We start from the raw sequence: 19648 nt of genomic DNA on the forward strand, positions 1-19648 counted from the left end.
TGAGCTGATTTCCCTCTTGTATCCCATGAAATCATATTGTTCTCCTGGATCCCTGGCCCTCTTTCAGTTACTAATTTCATTCATCCCTTCATGCATCCCCCCCCCCTTTTTTTTTTTTTTTTTTTTGAGACGGAGTTTCACTCGTTACCCAGGCTGGAGTGCAATGGTGTGATCTCGGCTCACTGCAACCTCTGCCTCCCGGGTTCAAGTGATTCTCCTGCCTCATCCTCCCGAGTAGCTGGGATTACAGGTGCCTGCCACCACACCTGGCTAATTTTTTGTATTTTTTTTTTTTTTAGACGGAGTCTCGCTCTGTCGCCCAGGCGGGAGTGCAGTGGCGCAATCTCGGCTCACTGCAAGCTCCGCCTCCCGGGTTCACGCCATTCTCCTGCCTCAGCCTCCCGCGTAGCTGGGACTACAGGCACCCGCCATCACGCCCGGCTAATTTTTTTGTACTTTTAGTAGAGACGGGGTTTCACTGTGTTAGCCAGGATGGTCTCGATCTCCTGACCTCGTGATCCGCCCGCCTCGGCCTCCCAAAGTGCTGGGATTACAGGCGTGAGCCACCGCGCCCGGCCATTTTTTGTATTTTTTAATAGAGACGGGGTTTCACATGTTGGCCAGGCTGATCCACCTGCCTCGGCCTCCCAAGGTGCTGGGATTACAGGCGTGAGCCACCGGGCCCGGCCGATTCCCTTGACTCTTCATTCAGCAGGTACCTGTTGAGCCTCCTATGAAGTGTCAGGTTCTGATCTAGCCAGTAGGGAACTCCTCAGTGCAGTAGTGTTTCTCTTGGACTGACACACCTTTTCTGCTTTCATGAAAACCCACACATTCCCTCCACAGCCTCCCCAAAATCTTCCATAATCCTCTCCACACTTCAACAATTGTGCTTGAGCACACCATTTCCCCCCACCCCCACCCCACCCCACACACGCAGTCCCACCACCCTGGAGCGCACCACTTCCTCAGGAAGCCCAATCATCCACTCCCTCCCGGACCTCCGAATCAAAAGCAATCCCATGAGCCCTGCCTCATTGGCCAAAGGCCAGGGCTCAGGGGGCTGGAGAAAGGAGTCCTCCCAAAAGGGATTCCGGGAGAGCTGAGGGCGCGATGGGACATCAGGAGCAGTTGGGGGCTCCCTGCTGAGGTAGCAGAGAGGGGAACGGGTTGGGAATCTGGCTCAGGAGGGTGGGAGGAAATAAGAGGCGTGGGGAACGAGGACCTAATTCTGATGTCAGCCTGTGGTTGCCTCAGCCTCCAGCAAGTCAGAACCAGTCAGACGGTCTGAGGGAAGATCCAGCTTCTGCTTCCCTTCCCGCCCTTGCCACAAAGGCCAATGAGCTCTTGCGCTGCCTTCGACCTCCCGCCGCTGTGGCTGGCGACCAATGAACCTCGAGATCTCTTGACGCTCACGTTCTGAGGCCACGCCCCCATCACGTCCCGGTAGCTTCTCCTGCTCCCTGTACTAGGTCAGTCAAGAAATCGTGAAGTGATCGTTGAGCTTTATGCTCCCCAGGACTTGTTTCCCAGATTAGTCTCCCTTCGGGTGTGAAATATTTGGTGTGCATGCATTTATAACTCATGTACTTGGTATTTTGTAATTTACCTTTTAAAAATTCAGCATGTGATTAAAGATCGATCCATATTTCCATGCCGCAGATTCCCAATCAGTGGTGACTTTGCAACCCCCAGGGAACAATGCTTGGAGACACTTTCGTCCATATTTGTGTGTCTCTGTTTATGAACTCCCTGTTATGTTCCACAGATAAATGTGTCTATTCCTGTACCACTACTAAATTGTCTTAAATTTTTTCACTTCGCAATACATCTTGACATCTGCTAGGGCAAGTCCCTGCATGGTGTTCATCATCTCCAAACACATCTTTGCTATTCTTTGCCATTCTTTGCCTTCATGTCCTTCCGCACGAATTAGTATGCAATGTCAAGTCTCCCCAGACTCAGTCGTAACAGCTTTGGATTGCATTTTCACTGAATCTATGGATCAGTTAGGGGGAGAATCTACTATCTGTAGAATACTCAGCCTTCCTGTTCACCAACTTGGGATGTCTCCACTTATGTGCGTCCTTAATGTTTTAATCTTTCAGTTCAGTTTTTAGTTTCATCTTTTGTATATTTAGATCTTGCACATCATTTATTGTATTTATTCCAAGATACTGTAGATTGTTGCTGTTCTTGTACTTGATGTCTGTTTAAAAGGACAATTTCTATTGGGATCTAATTTACAGAAATGCCTTTAACTTTTAAAAACGTGACTTGATCTTAAAGTCTGTCAACATGCTAAACTCTATAGTAGGCGTTCTGGGATTATCTGTGAGTTTATGCATAGTAGAAATAGAATTGAAGTTATGGGGGTTTTTTGTTTGTATTTTTTGTTTTTTGTTTTTTTGGTTGGTTGGCTGTTGGTTTTTTAACAGCGCTGGCTAGGAAATTTAGTACAAGATCTAATAGCGACAGCAAAATTGGGCTTCTTTGGGTTGTTCCGGATTTTAAAAGGAATGCTGCCAGCATTTCCATATTAACACTGTTTCCTTGTGTTTTCCTTAACTTTTCCTTTCCTTTTCTTTGCTTTCCTTTCCCTTCCCTTCCCTTCCTTTCCTTTCCGTTCTTTCCTTTCCTCCTTCCTTCCTTCCTTTCTTCTTCCTCTCTCCCTACACCACACCACCTCCACCCCCGAATGTCTTAGGCCTTTTGTCCTTCTGCATAAATTAGCATGCAATTTCAAGTTTCCCAAAAACTCGGTTGTAACAGATTTGGACTGCATTTTCACTGAATCTATGGATCAGTTATGGGAGAATCCATTATCTCTAGAATACCCAGCCTAGGTAACTTCCAGGTTTTTTCCAAAACCTTCAGCCAAGTTTAACTTATAATCCAAAAGGTTAAAAAATCATAAATGTATATCTTAATCAGTTTTCTATCTCTTTCTTTCTTTTCCTTTCTTTCTTTCTTTCTTTCTTACCCTTTCTTTCTCCCTTTCTCTCTCTCTTTCTCTTTCTCCTTCCCTCCTTCCTCCCTCCCTCCTTCCCTCCCTCCCACCCTTCCTTCCTTCCTTCCTCCCTTGGGTTGCTTTCTTTATTTGATTTGTAAACAAAGAAGAAACAAAAAAGCAGCCCCTCACTCTGTCACCCAGGCTGCTGAAGTGCAGTGTCGTGATCTTGGTTCACTGCAACTTCCACCTCCTGGGCTCAAGCAATCCTCCTGCTTCAGCCTCTCAAGTACCTGGGACTACAGGCACACGACCATCCCCAGCTAATTTTCGTATATTTTGTAGAGACGGGGTTTCTCCATGTTGCCCAGGCTATCGTGAACTCCTGGGCCCAAGCAGTCCGCCCGACAAAAGTGCTGGGATTACAGGTGTGAGCCACCAAGCCAGGCCTCTTAATGAGTTTTCAAAAATTAAACATACGCATGCAATTAGTATCTAGAACAGGCAACAAAATATATGAGCAACACACAAACCTCTCTCGGGTCCCCTTCCAGTTACAGCTTTGCTAATGTCAAACCAGCTTTCCTCTCCCACAGTAAATGTAACTTAGCTATGGTGTATTAATTTTTTTGTGTATGGTACATTAGAGCAGTGGTCCTAAAACACTAGCTTGCATCAGAATCACCCAGAGGGCTTGATAAAACAAAGATTTCTGAGCTCTGTATCTGTATTCTCAGACGACAAGATCTGGGGTGGGACCCAGAGTTTGCTTTGCTTTGCTTTGCTTTGCTTTGCTTTTTCTCTTTGCTTTGCTTTGCTTTTTCTCTTTGCTTTTCTTTTCTTTTTTCTTTTTTTTTTTTTTTGACGGAGTTTCGCTCTTGTTGCCCAGGTTTCAGTGCAATGGCGCGATCTCGGCTCACCGCAAACTCCGCCACCCGGGTTCAAGACATTCTCCTGCCTCAGCCTCCCGAGTAGCTGGGATTACAGGCATTCACCACCACGCCCGGTTAATTTTGTATTTTCAGTAGAGACGGGGTTTCTCCGTGTTGGTCAGGCTGGTCTCAAACTCCTGACCTCAGGTGATCCACCCGCCTGGGCCTCCCAAAGTGCTGGGATTACAGGCGTGAGCCACCAGGCTCAGCCGAGTTTGCTTAGCAAACAAGTTCCCTGGTGATGCTAACACTGCTGGTAGGGGACCACATTTTGAGAACGACAGCACAAGAGAGGATAACATAAGGAACCTCCAAATATCCATCTCCCAACTGCAACCATTAACGACTCATGGCCAATCACATTTCATACATATCCTCTCCTCTCCCCCTCCTCCAGGTTATTTTCAAGCAAATATCAGAAATCAAAAAAGTACAAAAATCATACGTGGATATCTTAATGTATCTTATTTGATTTGTAAACATTTCAGTGCGTAACTCTAAATATGAGGAATCTATTTTCCTCAACGTTTTATTTTGAAAATACACAAAGCTGAGGGGGTAATACAGTGAACAATCTGATGCCTAGATTCACGTTGTCTCATTGCTTTATCTCTCAGTAATTTTTTTTCTTGCCTAACCACGTAGCAGTTCCAAACACTTCACCCAGTTACTTCAGCATGCACCTCCTAAACACTAGAATGTACTCCTATGAAACCACAGTGCCATTATCACATTGAAGAAATGTAACAATGAAGGGGTAATATTATCCAAGTTCACATACAGTTCATATTTAAATTTCACCAAATGTCCCAATAATATCCTTTGGAAAGACTTTTTGGGGGATCAACAATCCAGTCAAGCATGGTACACTGCACACAGTTGTCATGTCTCTTTAGTGTCCTCTAGTTGCAAACAGTACCCCAACCAATTTTTTAAACCTTCCATGACGATGACATTTTTTCCAGAGCCGAGGCCTGTTGTCTTGTAAAGTGTCCCACAATACGGGCTGGCCTGATATTTGCCTCTTGTTTATATTTATGTTTGACACTTTGGGTACGAATATTAAGAAGGTGATGAGCAGTTCACATTATGTCACATCTGGAGGCTCCTAACGCCAGTTTCTCTAGTTATCGGTGATGCTGTTTGTATTCATCAGTTTTATCACTTAACTAAGGTATTTTTCAGACAGAGTACTACACTGGGAAGGTACTTCTCTCCCTTTGTGATTAATAAGTAGTCTGTCAGGATATTTCGATGACATGCGGATATTCTGCTCTCCAACAAAATTTTACCTCTTGGCCTTAGTATTCATTCAGGGCTCCTGCCTGATTTGATTATTACTTTGTTGGTTAAAAAACGGTGATTTCTCTAATTCTATAATTCATTTCTGCTTTTATGGATGGGCATTTTGATGTAAAAAAGCTCATCTCACCCCCTCCCCCACCTCATTGTTGTCGATGTTGCATTTGCTGTGGCAGAGACAGAGCACAAGCTGTTTATTCGTTTTGTTGAAAGAAATGTAAAGAGAATAAACTGGACAATATTAAGAGAAATGTAAGCAAATACATGATGAATTTGATAAGAATTTTCCCTCTAACAGTCTAATCAGATTGACAAAATTCGTTGCCTGAAATTAGAATTAATTGGTCAGCAATAGCAAAAAAAGGCAGTTTATGATAATTATTAAGAGGATCTGAGGTTATTAATTTGGCCAACTAAAAAATGGCTTGGATCTTGTAGAATACACACACACAGACACACACACACACATTTTTGGTGGAGACGTCGTAAAAAGGTATTGTTATTTCAGTTACATAACGCATAATAGAAAATTATGAGACCATATATAATATTTTACAAAACGCAGAAGGCCTTCACCCAAGTCGCCACTCAAATGTCCATGTAATACAAGACCTTTCTAACAGTATGGAAGAATAGTTGATTCAAAGTCTGAAAAATTTCAACTACCTTACTTTTAGCATTACATGAATCATGGGAAATTTTGTCTCCAAGAACTTTCCAATTTGCAAAGACACGCTCGTAGCATGAAAAATTGAACTCATAGTGCAGTTATTTGGGTATCATGTCTACCTCTTAGAAAGGAAATTGAGTTAATTGTGAAAGACATTGCAGAAACTAGTTTCTATGGTGAAAGACAGGGATCTGGCTGTTAATTCAAAAATCAAATTTTGTTGTGATTTAAGTCAAGAGTCTGATGTTTCTTTTATTTCTTCTTTCCATTGTATGATTCATATTGAAAACATAAGGGCTTAGCTTCCTAAAGTCAACTATATGAAAAGTTTCATAACTACAGTTATTAAAGTCATTCAGTAAATATGCACAAAGGCAGTGAATCATCATAGGCTTATTTTGTCAGTCTTTGTTGAGTTTTGTATGTTTTATTGGTCTTCTTAAAGACCTCGGTTTTTATTTATTGATTTTCTCTATTATTTTTCAGGTTTCCATTTCATTGATTATTTTACCTATCTTTCACATTTCCTTCCTTCTGCTTCTTTCGCTCCTCTTTTTCTAGTTTAGTGTAGTGACATCATAGATTACTGCTTTGATAATTTTCCATTTGTCTAATGGAAGCACTTAATGGCATAAATTTTCCTTTCAACAATGCTTTAGCTTTGCACCACAGATGTTGACATGTTTTATAATGATTTCCATTCAGTTCAATTCACTTTCTGAAGTCCTGGAAGATTTAGTCTTCAGTATTCTTTTTATTTAAATTGGCCAATAAAAATTGTATATATTTGGGGTGTACAACATGATGTTTTGATAATAAGTATACACTGTGAAATGGCTAAATCAAGGTAATTATCATATGCATTACCTCACATACTTACCATTTTTTGTGTGTGGTGAGAACACCTAAAAACTACTCTCAGCAAATTTCAAGTATACAGCATATTGTTATCAACTATAGTCACCATGGTGTAGAATAGATCTTTTGAAATTATTCCTCCTGTCTAGCTGAAAGTTTGTATCCTTTGGTCAACATCTCCCCCACTCCCCCAAACTCCAGCCTCTGGTAACCACCATTCCACTCGCTACCTCTAAAAGATCGACTTTTTCACCTTCCACACATGGAAATGCCATGTGTTGTTGGAAACGCCATGATTTCCTTCTTTTACATGGCAGAACAGTATTCCATTGCGTATATAGACCACACTTTTCTTTATTCGTTAATCCGCTGATGAACACTTAGGTTCACTGTAAATCTTGGCTATTGTGAATAGTGATGCAGTGAAGATGGGAGCGCAGATATCTCTCTGACATGCTGATTTCATAGCTTTTGAATATAGTCCCAGAAGTGGGGAGGCTAGGTCATATGGTAGTTCTATTTTAACTTTATGAGGAACCTTCATACTGTTTTCCACAATGGCTCTCCTAATTTACATCTGGAAGATTTTCTCTTTAGCCCATGGATTGAGTGGCATCCTTAACACTGAGTGGTGGTGAAAATCCTGACATCATCCCAGCAGGGACAAAGAGGGGTGTCTCCTTATGGCCTGGTGGGAGTATATGTTGGAGATCTCCACATAATCCTGGTGATACGATAGCGCAAAGGGGCCCTCGTCTCTGCCCATGGAAATGAATGTGGAAGTCTACGCTCCCCACTAGATCTTTGCTGGCATGAGTGGGGAAGGGGCCGCAGAGTTTTCTGAGGCGTTCGACTGGAGTAGAGCAGTTATTGTGAAAAATATTTTCTGTCTTGTTTGGCTGCCTCTTTTCCGATCCTTAGGCTAGGCAGAACAGGCTTTTGTAGGTTTATTTCTTTGTTTCTTCACTTGTTTTGTTTAGTTTTGTTTCGTTTTGCCTGTGAATTTTGGCATTCCCTAGTAGCTGGTTTCTTCAGCTCCAAGTTTGGGATATATCAGGCAAAAACAAAACCCAAGGAACTCACCACCATGTCGTTCTGAGGTCCCCAGTTGGTCTACTTTCTTCTCTCCACTTTCAGCCTTATGTTTGTTTTATATATAGTGTCTAGAATTTTAAGTTGTACTTAGTGGGAAGAATAGGGAAATGTACAACTACACCATCTTTCCATCTTTCCAGAAGCAGCGGTCTCTATAAATTTATTTTAATTATAAAAGCAAATAATAATTATATATATTTATGGGGTACAATACGATGTTTTCATATATGTATACAATGCGGAATGATTAAACGAAGCTAATTAGCATATCCATCTCCTCACCTACCTATCATTCTTTTGTGGCGAGAACATTTACAATCTACTCTTTTAGCAGTTTCAAAACATGTAATACATTATTTTTAACTAGAAATGCTGTGCAATAGATCACTAAAGCTTCTTGCTCCTGTCTAACTGGAACTTTGTACTCTTTGACCAACATCTTCCCTTGCCGTATCCCCCCCAAGCCCCGTCACCCCCAGCCTCTGGCAACCATCATTCTACTCTCTGCTTCTATTAGATCAACTTTTTAGGATTCCACATGAGTGAGATCATGTGGTATTTGTCTTCCTTTTTTTTCTTTTATTTTTTAGTTGACACATAGTAGTTGTGCATATTTACGAGGTACAGAGTGATATTTTGATACTTCCATTCAATGTGTAATGACTATACCAGAGTAATTAGGGTATCCATCACCTCAAACATTTATCATTCCTTTGTGCTGGAAACATTCAAAATCCCCTCTTCCAGCTTTTTCTTAACATATACTATACGATACTGTTAACTATATTCAACCTACAGTGCTATAGAACACTAGAACTTATTCCTCCTATCGATCTGTAATATTGTATCCATTAGCCAACCTCTCTCTATCCTCCCCTCCCCTCTATACTTCCCAGCCTCTAGTAACCACAATTCTACTCTCTACTTCTATGAGCCCAGTTTCCTTCAGCTTCCACATATGAGTGAGAACCTGTGGTATTTGTCTTTCTGTGCCTACCTTGTGTCACTTAACATAAAATCCTCCAGGTTCATTCATGTTGCCTCGAATGACAGGACTTCATTCTTTCTGGTAGCCGAATAATGTTCTATTGTGCATAGATACCACATTTTCTTTATCCATTCATGTCGACGGACACTTAGGTTGATTCCGTATCTTAGCTATTGTGAATAGTGCTGCAATAAACATGGGGAAGCAAATCTTTCTTTGATAGACCGCCTTCCTTTCTTTTGGATAAATACTCAGTTGAGGGACTGTTGGATCATATGGTAGCTCTGTTTTTAGTTTTTTGAGAAACCTCCGTACTGTTTTCCATGATGTCTGCACTAATTTACACTCAGACCAACAATGTGTAAGAACACCCCTTTCTTCACATCCTCGCCAAAACTTATCTTTTTGTCCTTTTCATAATGGCCATTCTAACTGGGGTGAGAGGATATCTCATGGTAGTTTGGACTTGCATTTCCCTGATGATTAGTGAGGTTGAGCAATTTTCCATAAACTTCTTGGCGACTTGTATGTCTTCTTTTGAGAAATGTCTATTCCGATCCTTCGCTCATTCTTAATAGTGTTATTTGGGGGAGTTTTGCTGTTGAGTTCTTTGAACGTCTAGTGTATTCTGGATATCAGTCTCTTATCGGACGATTAGTTTGTAAGTATTTTCTCCCATTCTACAGGTTGTCTCCTCACTCTATTGATTGTTTCCTTTGCTGTACAGAAGCTTTTTAGTTTTATATGGTCCCATTTGCGTATTTTTGCTTTTGCTGCCTGTGCTTTTGTAGTCTTACCCATAAAATATTTGCCCTACTAGAACAATGCCCTGAAGCTTTGCTTTTCTCCTTTGTTATTTTTATAGTTTCAAGTCTTCCATTTAAGCCTTTAAGTTTCTATAACAATATCACGGTGTCTTGGTTACTATAGCCTTATAGTATATTTTGAAGTCAGGCAGAGTGATGCCTCCAGCTTTGTTTGTTTGCTTCCCCCAACCCCTCAGGATTTCTTTGTTTATTTGAGGTCTCTTGGGGTCCCATATGAATTTTAGGATATTTTTTTCTATTTCCGTAAAAAATATCGTTGGTATTTTGGGTGGGATTGCATTGAATCTGTAGATTGTTTTGGGTAATGTGGTCATTTAAGCAATTTTCATTCTTCTAATCCATAAGCATGGAATGCCTTGCCATTATTTTGTGTGCTCTTCAATTTTTTTTATCAGCGTCTTGAAGTTTTCATTGTGGAGATCTATCACATCCTCGGTCACATTTATTCCTAGATACTTTATTTTTTTTGTAGCTATTGTAAATGGGGTTGCCCTTTTTTTTTTAATTTTACTTTAAGTTCAGAGATACGTGTGCAGAACGTGCAGGTTTGTTACATAAGTGTACATGTGCCATGGTGGTTTGCTGCACCTATCAATCCGTCATCTAGGTTTTAAGCCCCGCATGCATTAGGTATTTGTCCTAATGCCCTCCTTCCCCTTGCCCCCCACCCCCCACAGGCCCCAGTGTGTGATGTTCCCCTCCCTGCGTCCATGTGTTCTCATTGTTCAGCTCCCACCTATAAGTGAGAACATGCGGCGTTTGGTTTTCTGTTCCTGTGTTAGTTTGCTGAGAATGATGGCTTCCAGCTTCATCCATGTCCCCACAAAGGACATGAACTCATTCTTTCTTATGGCTGCAGGGGTTACTCTCTTGATTTCCTTTTCTGCTAGTTCATTATTGGTGCATAGAAGCACTACTGATTTTCGTACGTAGATTTTGTATCCTGCAACTCTATTGAATTTGTTTATCAGTTCTAAGAGTTTTCGGGGAGTCTTTAGGTTTTTCCATCTATCCGATCATGTCATCTGTGAAGGGGTGCAATTTGACGTCCTTTCTTTCCATTTGGATGTCATTTATTTCCTTCTGGTGCCTAATTGCTCTGGTAGGACGTTCAGTACTATGTTAAATAAGAGTGGTGAGAGTGGGCCTCCTTCTCTTGTTCCTGTTCTTAGAGAAAAGGCTTTCAGCTTTTCTCCATTCAGTATGATGTGGGTTAGTTATATATACAGCCTTTTATTATGTTGAGGTATATTCCATTTGTACCTAATTTGTTGAGAGCTTTTATCATGAAGTGACGCTGCATTTTGTCCAACACTTTTTCTGCATCTACTGAGCTGATCATATCATTTTCAATCTTTGTTCTGTTGATGAGACAGATTATTGATTTGTGTGTGTTGAACCATCCTTGCATTTCTGGGATAGATCCCAATTGATCGTGGTGTATTATCTTTTTGATGTGCTGTTGGATTCAGTTTGTTAGTATTTTGTTGAAGATTTTTGCACCTGTGTTCATCAGGGACACTGGCCGGCAGCTTTCTCTTCTTCATTGTGTCTTTGTCTGGTCTGGGCATCAGGGTAATGCTGGCCTTATAGAATGAATTAGGAAGAATTTCCTCCTCTTCCCCCACCTCCTCCCCCTCCCCCTCCCCTCCTGCCTTCCCCAACCCCCACCGCCACAGAAATAGCCAGGCAGGCAGGCTTGGGAAGGAGGGGCAAACACGGGGGCATGTGGTTCAGATGCACCTTGGTCCCAGGGCAATGGCAGCGGGGCCTGTGTTGGGCACATGAGCACTCCTGGACTCCACTATCTCCCGGCCCAGCAGACAGTAGGAGCTGCAGCCGCTTAGGGCAGGACACGGAGCCTTGGGGGTGGGCACCTAGAGCCATGTTTTGCTGCAGCTGCCCAGCACACTGAAGCCTTTTGGGCTCCACACAGGTTCAAGCAGTGCCTCTGCATCTTCTCCCTGTAGCTCTGCCTGCCAGCCCAAAGGGAACTCCTGTGTCTAGGATCTCAGAGGTCCACAGCAGGAATGTGGTGCCTTAGGGTTCCTTCACTCACCACTTCCTCGGGTCCAGTCTGTGTCCTGGGGCCAGTCGTGGCACCCAGCAATACCAAACAGGCAGTCCTGCTTCCTCCCTCTTCCACCACAGTGTCTTCCATTGCCCCTTTATTGAATTCCCATGTTTTCTCTCAAAAGATGTGTTTGAAGTGTGCAGATTTACTTAATATTTTGCTTCCTCTCTGGGGAAGAGACACATCCCAGCTGCACTTGGTCAACCATCTTTATTCCCAATCAAAATAAGCAATTCTGTCTGACAAAGCCATTGAAAAAATGCAAGAGAACACTAAGGAAAAAAAAAGCACGTATGTTGAATAGACTTTTTTTAATGGTATTTGAAAGACTCCCACGTATATCAAGAATATTTAAGGAACTCTATCATATGCAAACTGCCAGATTTTGGATTGAAAAAATAATAATTCAGAAAATTTTCAGTCTTTAATTCTGGATTTTTCCCCAGTTCCTAAGGTATGTCCACCTCCACTGAGTTAATATTCAGAAAGGTATATTTCATCTTTAATAACCAAAAATGAGTACTCCTGTGAAAGCTGTTAAAATGACAATCAGGAAATTCAGTAAATGTGGCAAATTGGCCATTATGTAAGTACATTAATTTGAGGAGAATTGATTGTGTTGTCACCTAGCATCACTAAGCATATCAGGGAGAGTCATGAACACGGAGGATCTCTCTCCCTGGCCACTTTACATCCATGGAAACACAGGGGAAAAGCAGCTCACTGTTGGTCAGGTGAGGCAACTGGATTCCAAATCTCTTAATTTGGGTCACTAAAACAGACTGGGTGTTTATGGCATTAAGAGGTTGCTCACAGGTAGAGCTGGCAAAATGGCCAAATAGGAACAGCTCCGGTCTGCAGCTCCCAGTGAGATCGACGCAGAAGGCGGGCGATTTCTGCATTTCTAACTGAAGTATCCAGTTCATCTCGTTGGTACTGGATGGACAGTGGGTGCAGCCCACGGAGGGCAAGCCAGAGCAGGGTGGGGTGTCGCCTCACCCAGGAAGCACAAGGGGTCAGGGGATTTCCCTTTCCTAGCCAAGGGAAGCTGTGATAGACTGTACCGGGAGGAACAGTACGTTCCAGCCCAGATACTGCACTTTTCGCATGGTCTTCACAACCGGCAGACCAGGAGATTCTCTCCAGCGCCTGGCTCAGCGGGTCCCACCCCCACGGAGCCCCGCAAGCTAAGATCCACTGGCTTGAAATTCTCGCTGCTAGCACAGCAGTCTGAGGTCGACCTGGGATGCTCGAGCTTGGTGGGGGGAGGAGCATCCACCACTGCCGAGGCTTGAATAGGCGGTTTTACCCTCACTGTGTAAACAAAGCCTCTGGGAAGTTTGAACTGGGCGGAGTCCACCGCAGCTCAGCAAGGATGACTGCCTCTCTAGATTCCTCCTCTCTAAGCAGGGCATCTCTGAAAAAAAAGCAGCATCCCCAGGCAGGGACTTTTAGATAAAACCCCCATCTCCCTGGGACAGAGCACCTGGGGGAAGGGGCGGCTGTGGGCACAGCTTCAGCAGACTTAAACGTCCCTGCCTGACAGCTTTGAAGAGAGCAGCAGTTCTTCCAGCACAGTGTTCAGGCTGTGATAAGGGAAGGACTGCCTCCACAAGTGGGTCCCTGACCCCCATGTATCCTGACTGGGAGACACCTCCCAGTAGGGTCCAACAGACACCTCATACAGGAGAGCTCTGGCTGGCATGTGGGGGGTGCCCCTCTGGGATGAAGCTTCCAGAGGAAGGACCAGGCAGCAATCTTTGCTGTTCTGCAGCTTCCGTTGGTGATACCCAGGCAAACAGGGTCTGTAGTGGACCTCCAGCAAACTCCAGCAGACCTGCAGCAGAGAGGCCTGACTGTTAGAAGGAAAACTAACAAACAGAAAGGAACGGTATCAACATCAACAAAAAGGACGTCCACTCAGAGACCCCATCCGAAGGTCACCAACATCAAAGACCAAAGGTAGATAAATCCACGAAGATGTGGAGAAACCAGCGCAAAAAGGCTGAAAATTCCAAAAACCAGAACACCTCTTCTCCTCCAAAGGATCACAACTCCTCACCATCAAGGGAACAAAACTGGACGGAGAATGAGTTTGACTAATTGACCGAAGTAGGCTTCAGAAGGTGGGTAATAACAAACTCCTCCAAGCTCAAGGAGCACGTTCTAACCCAACGCAAGGAAGCTAAGGACCTTGAAAAAGGGTTCGATGAATTGCTAACTAGGATAACCAGTTTAGAGAAGAACATGGATGACCTGATGGAGCTGAAAAAAACAGCACGAGAACTTCGTGAAGCATACACAAGTATCAATAGCCAAATCAATCAAGTGGAAGAAAGGATATCAGAGATTGAAGATCAACTCAATGAAATAAAGCGAGAAGACAAGATCAGAGAAAAAAGAGTGAAAAGAAACGAACAAAGTCTCCAAGAAATATGGGACTATGTGAAAAGACCAAACCTACGTTTGATTGGTGTACCTGAAGGTGACGGGGAGAATGGAACCAAGTTGGAAAACACTCTTCAGGATGTTATCCAAGAGAACTTCCCCAACCTAGCAAGACAGGCCAACATTCAAATTCGGGAAATACAGAGAACACCACAAAGATATTCCTCAACAAGAGCAAACCCAAGACACATAATCGTCAGATTCACCAAGGTTGAAATGAAGGAAAAAAATGTTAAGCACAGCCAGAGAGAAAGGTCGGGTTACCCACAAAGGGAATCCCATCAGACTAACAGCGGATCTCTCTGAAGAAATCCTACAAGCCAGAAGAGAGTGGGGCTCAATATTCAACATTCTTACAGAAAAGGATTTTCAACCGAGAATTTCATATCCAGCCAAACTAAGCTTCATAAGTGAAGGAGAAATAAAATCCTTTACAGACAAGCAAATGCTGAGAGATTTGGTCACCACCAGGCCTGCCTTACAAGAGCTCCTGAGGGAAGCACTCAACACGGAAAGGAACAACCGGTATCAGCCACTGCAAAAACATGCCAAATTGTAAAGACCATCGACGCTATGAAGAAACTGCATCAAGTAACAGGCAAAATAACCAGCTAGCATCATATTGACAGGAACAAATTCACACATAACAACATTAACCTTAAATGTAAACGGGCTAAGTGCCCCACTGAAAAGACACAGACGCTCTCCCTCTCCCTCTCCCTCTCCCTCTCCCTCTCCCTCTCCCTCTCCCCCTTTCCACGGTCTCCCTCTGATGCCGAGCCGAAGCTGGACTGTACTGCTGCCATCTCAGCTCACTGCAACCTCCCTGCCTGATTCTCCTGCCTCAGCCTGCCGAGTGCCTGCGATTGCAGGCGCGCGCCGCCACGCCTGACTGGTTTTCATATTTTTTTGGTGGAGACGGGGTTTCGCTGTGTCGGCCGGGCTGGTCTCCAGCTCCTGACCGCGAGTGATCTGCCAGCCTCGGCCTCCCGAGGTGCCGGGATTGCAGACGGAGTCTCGTTAACTAGGTGCTCAATGGCGCCCATGCTGGAGTGCAGTGGCGTGATCTCGGCTCGCTACAGCCACCTCCCAGCCGCCTGCCTTGGCCCCCCAAAGTGCAGAGATTGCAGCCTCTGCCCGGCCGACACCCCGTCTGGGAAGTGAGGAGCGTCTCCGCCTGACCGCCCATCGTCTGGGATGTGAGGAGCCCCTCTGCCTGGCTGCCCAGTCTGGAAAGTGAGGAGCGTCTCCGCCTGACCGCCCATCGTCTGGGATGTGAGGAGCCCCTCTGCCTGGCTGCCCAGTCTGGAAAGTGAGGAGAGTCTCTGCCCGGCCGCCATCCCATCTAGGAAGTGAGGAGCGCCTCTTCCCGGCCGCCATCACATCTGGGAAGTGAGGAGCGTCTCTGCCCGGCCGCCCATCATCTGAGATGAGGGGAGCACCTCTGCCCTGCCGCCCCATCTGGGATGTGAGGAGCGTCTCTGCCCCGCCGCCCCGTCTGAGAAGTGAGGAGACCCTCTGCCTGGCAGCCGCCCCGTCTGAGAAGTGAGGAGCCCATCCGCCCAGCAGCCACTGCCGTCTGGGAAGTGAGGAGCGTCTCCGCCTGGCAGCCACCTCGTCCGGGAGGGAGGTGAGGGGGTCAGCCCCCCGCCCGGCCAGCCCCCCGCCCGGCCAGCCACCCTGTCCGGGAGGTGAGGGGCGCCTCTGCCCGGCCGCCCCTACTGGGAAGTGAGGAGCCCCTCTGCCCGGCCAGCCGCTCCGTCCCGGAGGGAGGTGGGGGGGTCAGCCCCCCGCCCGGCCAGCCGCCCCGTCCGGGAGAGAGGTGGGGGTGTCAGCCCCCCGCCCGGCCAGCCGCCCCATCTGGGAGGGAGGTGGGGGGGTCAGCCCCCCGCTCGGCCAGCCACCCCGTCCGGGAGGGAGGTGGGGGGGGTTAGCCCCCCGCCTGGCCAGCCGCCCCGTCCGGGAGGCGAGGGGCGCCTCTGCCCGGCCGCCCCTATTGGGAAGTGAGGAGCCCCTCTGTTCGGCCAGCCGCCCCGTCCGGGAGGGAGGTGGGGGGGTCAGCCCACCGCCCAGCCAGCCGCCCCATCTGGGAGGGAGGTGGGGGGGTCAGCCCCCCGCCCGGCCAGCCGCCCCGTCCGGGAGGTGAGGGGCGCCTCTGCCCGGCCGCCCCTCCTGGGAAGTGAGGTGCCCCTCTGCCCGGCCAGCCGCCCCGTCCAGGAGGGAGGTGGGGGGGGTCAGCCCCCCGCCCAGCCAGCCACCCTGTCGGGGAGGTGAGGGGCGCCTCTGCCCGGCCGCCCCTACTGGGAGGTGAGGAGCTCCTCTGCCCGGCCACCACCCCGTCTGGGAGGTGTACCCAACAGCTCATTGAGAACGGGCCATGACGACAATGGCGGTTTTGTGGAATAGAAAGGGGGGAAAGGTGGGGAAAAGATTGAGAAATCAGATGGTTGCCGTGTCTGTGCAGAAAGAGGTAGACATGGGAGACTTTCCATTTTGTTCTGTACTAAGAAAAATTCTTCTGCCTTGGGATCCTGTTGATCTGTGACCTTACCCCCAACCCTGTGCTCTCTGAAACATGTGCTGTATCCACTCAGGGTTGAATGGATTAAGGGCGGTGCAAGATGTGCTTTGTTAAACAGATGCTTGAAGGCAGCATGCTCGTTAAGAGTCATCACCACTCCTTAATCTCAAGTACCCAGGGACACAAACACTGCAGAAGGCCGCAGGGTCCTCTGCCTAGGAAAACCAGAGAACTTTGTTCACTTGTTTATCTGCTGACCTTCCCTCCACTGTTGTCCTGTGACCCTGCCAAGTCCCCCTCTGCGAGAAACACCCAGGAATGATCAATAAAAAAAAAAAAAAAGAAATACATGCTATATCACAAAAAAAAAAAAAAAAGACACAGACTGGCAAATTGGGTAAAGAATCAGGACCCATCGGTGTGCTGTATTCAGGAGACCCATCTCACGGGCAAAGACACACATAGGCTCAAAACAAAAGGATGGAGGAAGATTTACCAAGCAAATTGGAAAGCAAAGAAAAGCAGGGGTTGCAATCCAAGTCTCTGATGAAGCAGACTTTAAATCAACGAGGATCAAAAGAGACAAAGAAGGGCATTACATAATGGTAAAGGGATCAATGCAACAGGAAGAGCTAACTATCCTAAATGCATATGCACCCAATACCGGAGCACCCAGCCTCATAAGGCAAGTCCTTAGAGACCTACAAAGAGACTTAGACTCGCACACAATAATAGTGGGTGAAGCAGACCTAACAGACATCTACAGAACTCTCCACCCCAAGTCAACGGAATAGACATTCCTCTCAGCACCCCATCGCACTTATTCTAAAACTGACCACGCAATTGGAAGTAAAACACTCCTCAGCAAATGCAAAAGAAAAAATGGAGATAATAACAAACTGTCTCTCAGACCGCAGTGCAATGAAATTGAACTCAGAATTAAGAAACTCACTCAAAACCGCACAACCACATGGAAACTGAACAACCTGTTCCCGAATGACTACTGGGTAAATAACGAAATGAAGGCAGAAATAAAGATGCTCTTTGAAACCAATGAGAACAAAGACACAATGTACCAGAATCTCTGGGACACATTTAAAGCAGTGTGTAGAGGGAAATTCATAGCACTAAATGCCCACAAGAGAAAGCAGGAAAGATCTAAAATCGACACTGTAACATCACAATTAAAAGAACTAGAGAAGCAAGAGCAAACAAATTCAAAAGCTAGCAGAAGATAAGAAATAACTAAGATCAAAGCAGAACTGAAGGAGAGAGAGACACAAAAAACCCTTCAAAAAATCAATGAATCCAGGAGCTGGTTTTTTGAAAAGATCAACAAAATAGGTAGACCGCTCGCCAGACTAATAAAGAAGAAAAGAGAGAAGTATCAAATAGACGCAATAAAAAATGATAAAGGGGACGTCACCACCGATCCCACAGAAATACAAACTACCACCAGAGACTACTATAGACACCTCTATGCAAATAAACTAGAAAATCTCAAAGAAATCGATAAATTCCTGGACACATACACCCTCCCAAGACTAAATCAGGAAGAAGTCAAATCCCTGAATAGACCAATAACAAGTTCTGAAATTGAGGCAGTAATTAATAGCCTACCAACCAAGACATGTCCAGGACCAGACGGATTCACAGCCGAATTCTATCAGAGGTACAAAGAGGAGCTGGTACCATTCCTTCTGAAACGAATCCAAACAACAGAAAAAGAGGGAAACCTCCTGATCTCATTTTATGAAGCCAGCATCATCCTGATACCAAAACCTGGCAGAGACACAACAAAAAAAGGAAATTTCAGGCCAATATCCCTGACGAAAATCGAGGCGAAAATCCTCAACAAAATACTGGCTAAACCAAATACAGCAGCACATCAAAAAGCTTATCCATCACGATCAAGTCAGCTCCATCCCTTGGATGGAAGGCTGCTTCAACATACACAAATCAATAAACGTAATCCGTCACATAAGGAGAACCAATGAAAAAACCACATGATTATCTCAACAGATGCAGAAAAGGTCTTGAACAAAATTCAACAGCCCTTCATGCTAAAAACTCTGAATAAACTAGGTATTCATGGAATGTATCTCAAAATAATAAGAGTTATTTATGAGAAACCCAGAGCCAATATCATACTGAATGGGCAAAAACTGGAAGCATTCCCTTTGAAAACTGGCACAAGACAAGGATGCCCTCTCTCACCACTCCTATTCAACATAGTATTGGAAGATCTGGCCAGGGAAATCAGGCAAGAGAAAGAAATAAAGGGTATTCAATTAGGAAAAGAGGAAGTCAAATGGTCTCTGCTTGCAGATGACATGACTGTATATTTAGAAAACCCCATCGTCTCAGCCCAAAATCTCCTTCAGCTGATAAGCAACTTCAGCAAAATCTCAGGATACAAAACCAATGTCAAAAAATCACAAGCATTCCTACACACCCGTAACAGACAAACAGAGAGCCAAATCATGAGTGAACTCCCATTCACAATTGCTACTAAGAGAATAAAATACCTAGGACTACAACTGACAAGGGATACGAAGGACCTCTTCAAGGAGAACTACAAACCACTGCTCAAGGCAATAAAAGAGGACACAAACACATGGAAGAACATTCCATGTTCATGGATAGGAAGAATCAATATTGTGAAAATGGCCATACTGCCCAAAGTAATTTATAGGTTCAATGCTATCCCCATTGACTTTCTTCACAGAATTGGAAAAAACTACTTTAAAGCTCATGTGGAACCAAAAAAGAGGCCACATAGCCAAGACAATCCTAAGCCAAAAGAACAAAGCTGGAGGCATCAGGCTACCTGACTTCAAACTACATTGCAAGGCTACAGTAACCAAAACAGCGTGGTACTGGTAGCAAAACAGATATACAGAACAAGGGAACAGAACAGAGCCCTCCAAAATAACACCACACATCTACAACCATCTGGTCTCTGACAACCCTGACAAAAACA

The 19648-nt window shown here is 45.1% G+C and overlaps 1 protein-coding gene across 4 annotated transcripts in view; it reads right to left on the bottom strand.

The window, feature by feature from the left end:
- LOC129530010 (doublesex- and mab-3-related transcription factor C1) overlaps positions 1 to 19648 on the bottom strand; it is a 73450-nt gene that overhangs the window by 4721 nt on the left and 49081 nt on the right. The window contains exon 1 of one of the 4 annotated variants that reach the window (XM_055376190.2): positions 1226 to 3015. The exons of the other annotated variants lie outside the window; for them this stretch is intronic. The gene's annotated coding sequence lies outside the window, so the exon portion shown is untranslated. Of the gene's footprint in view, positions 1 to 1225; positions 3016 to 19648 lie in introns of those variants that run through there. 4 annotated transcript variants of the gene reach the window in all.

Source organism: Gorilla gorilla, chromosome X (assembly GCF_029281585.2).
Source record: "Gorilla gorilla gorilla isolate KB3781 chromosome X, NHGRI_mGorGor1-v2.1_pri, whole genome shotgun sequence".
NCBI lineage: Eukaryota > Metazoa > Chordata > Mammalia > Primates > Hominidae > Gorilla > Gorilla gorilla.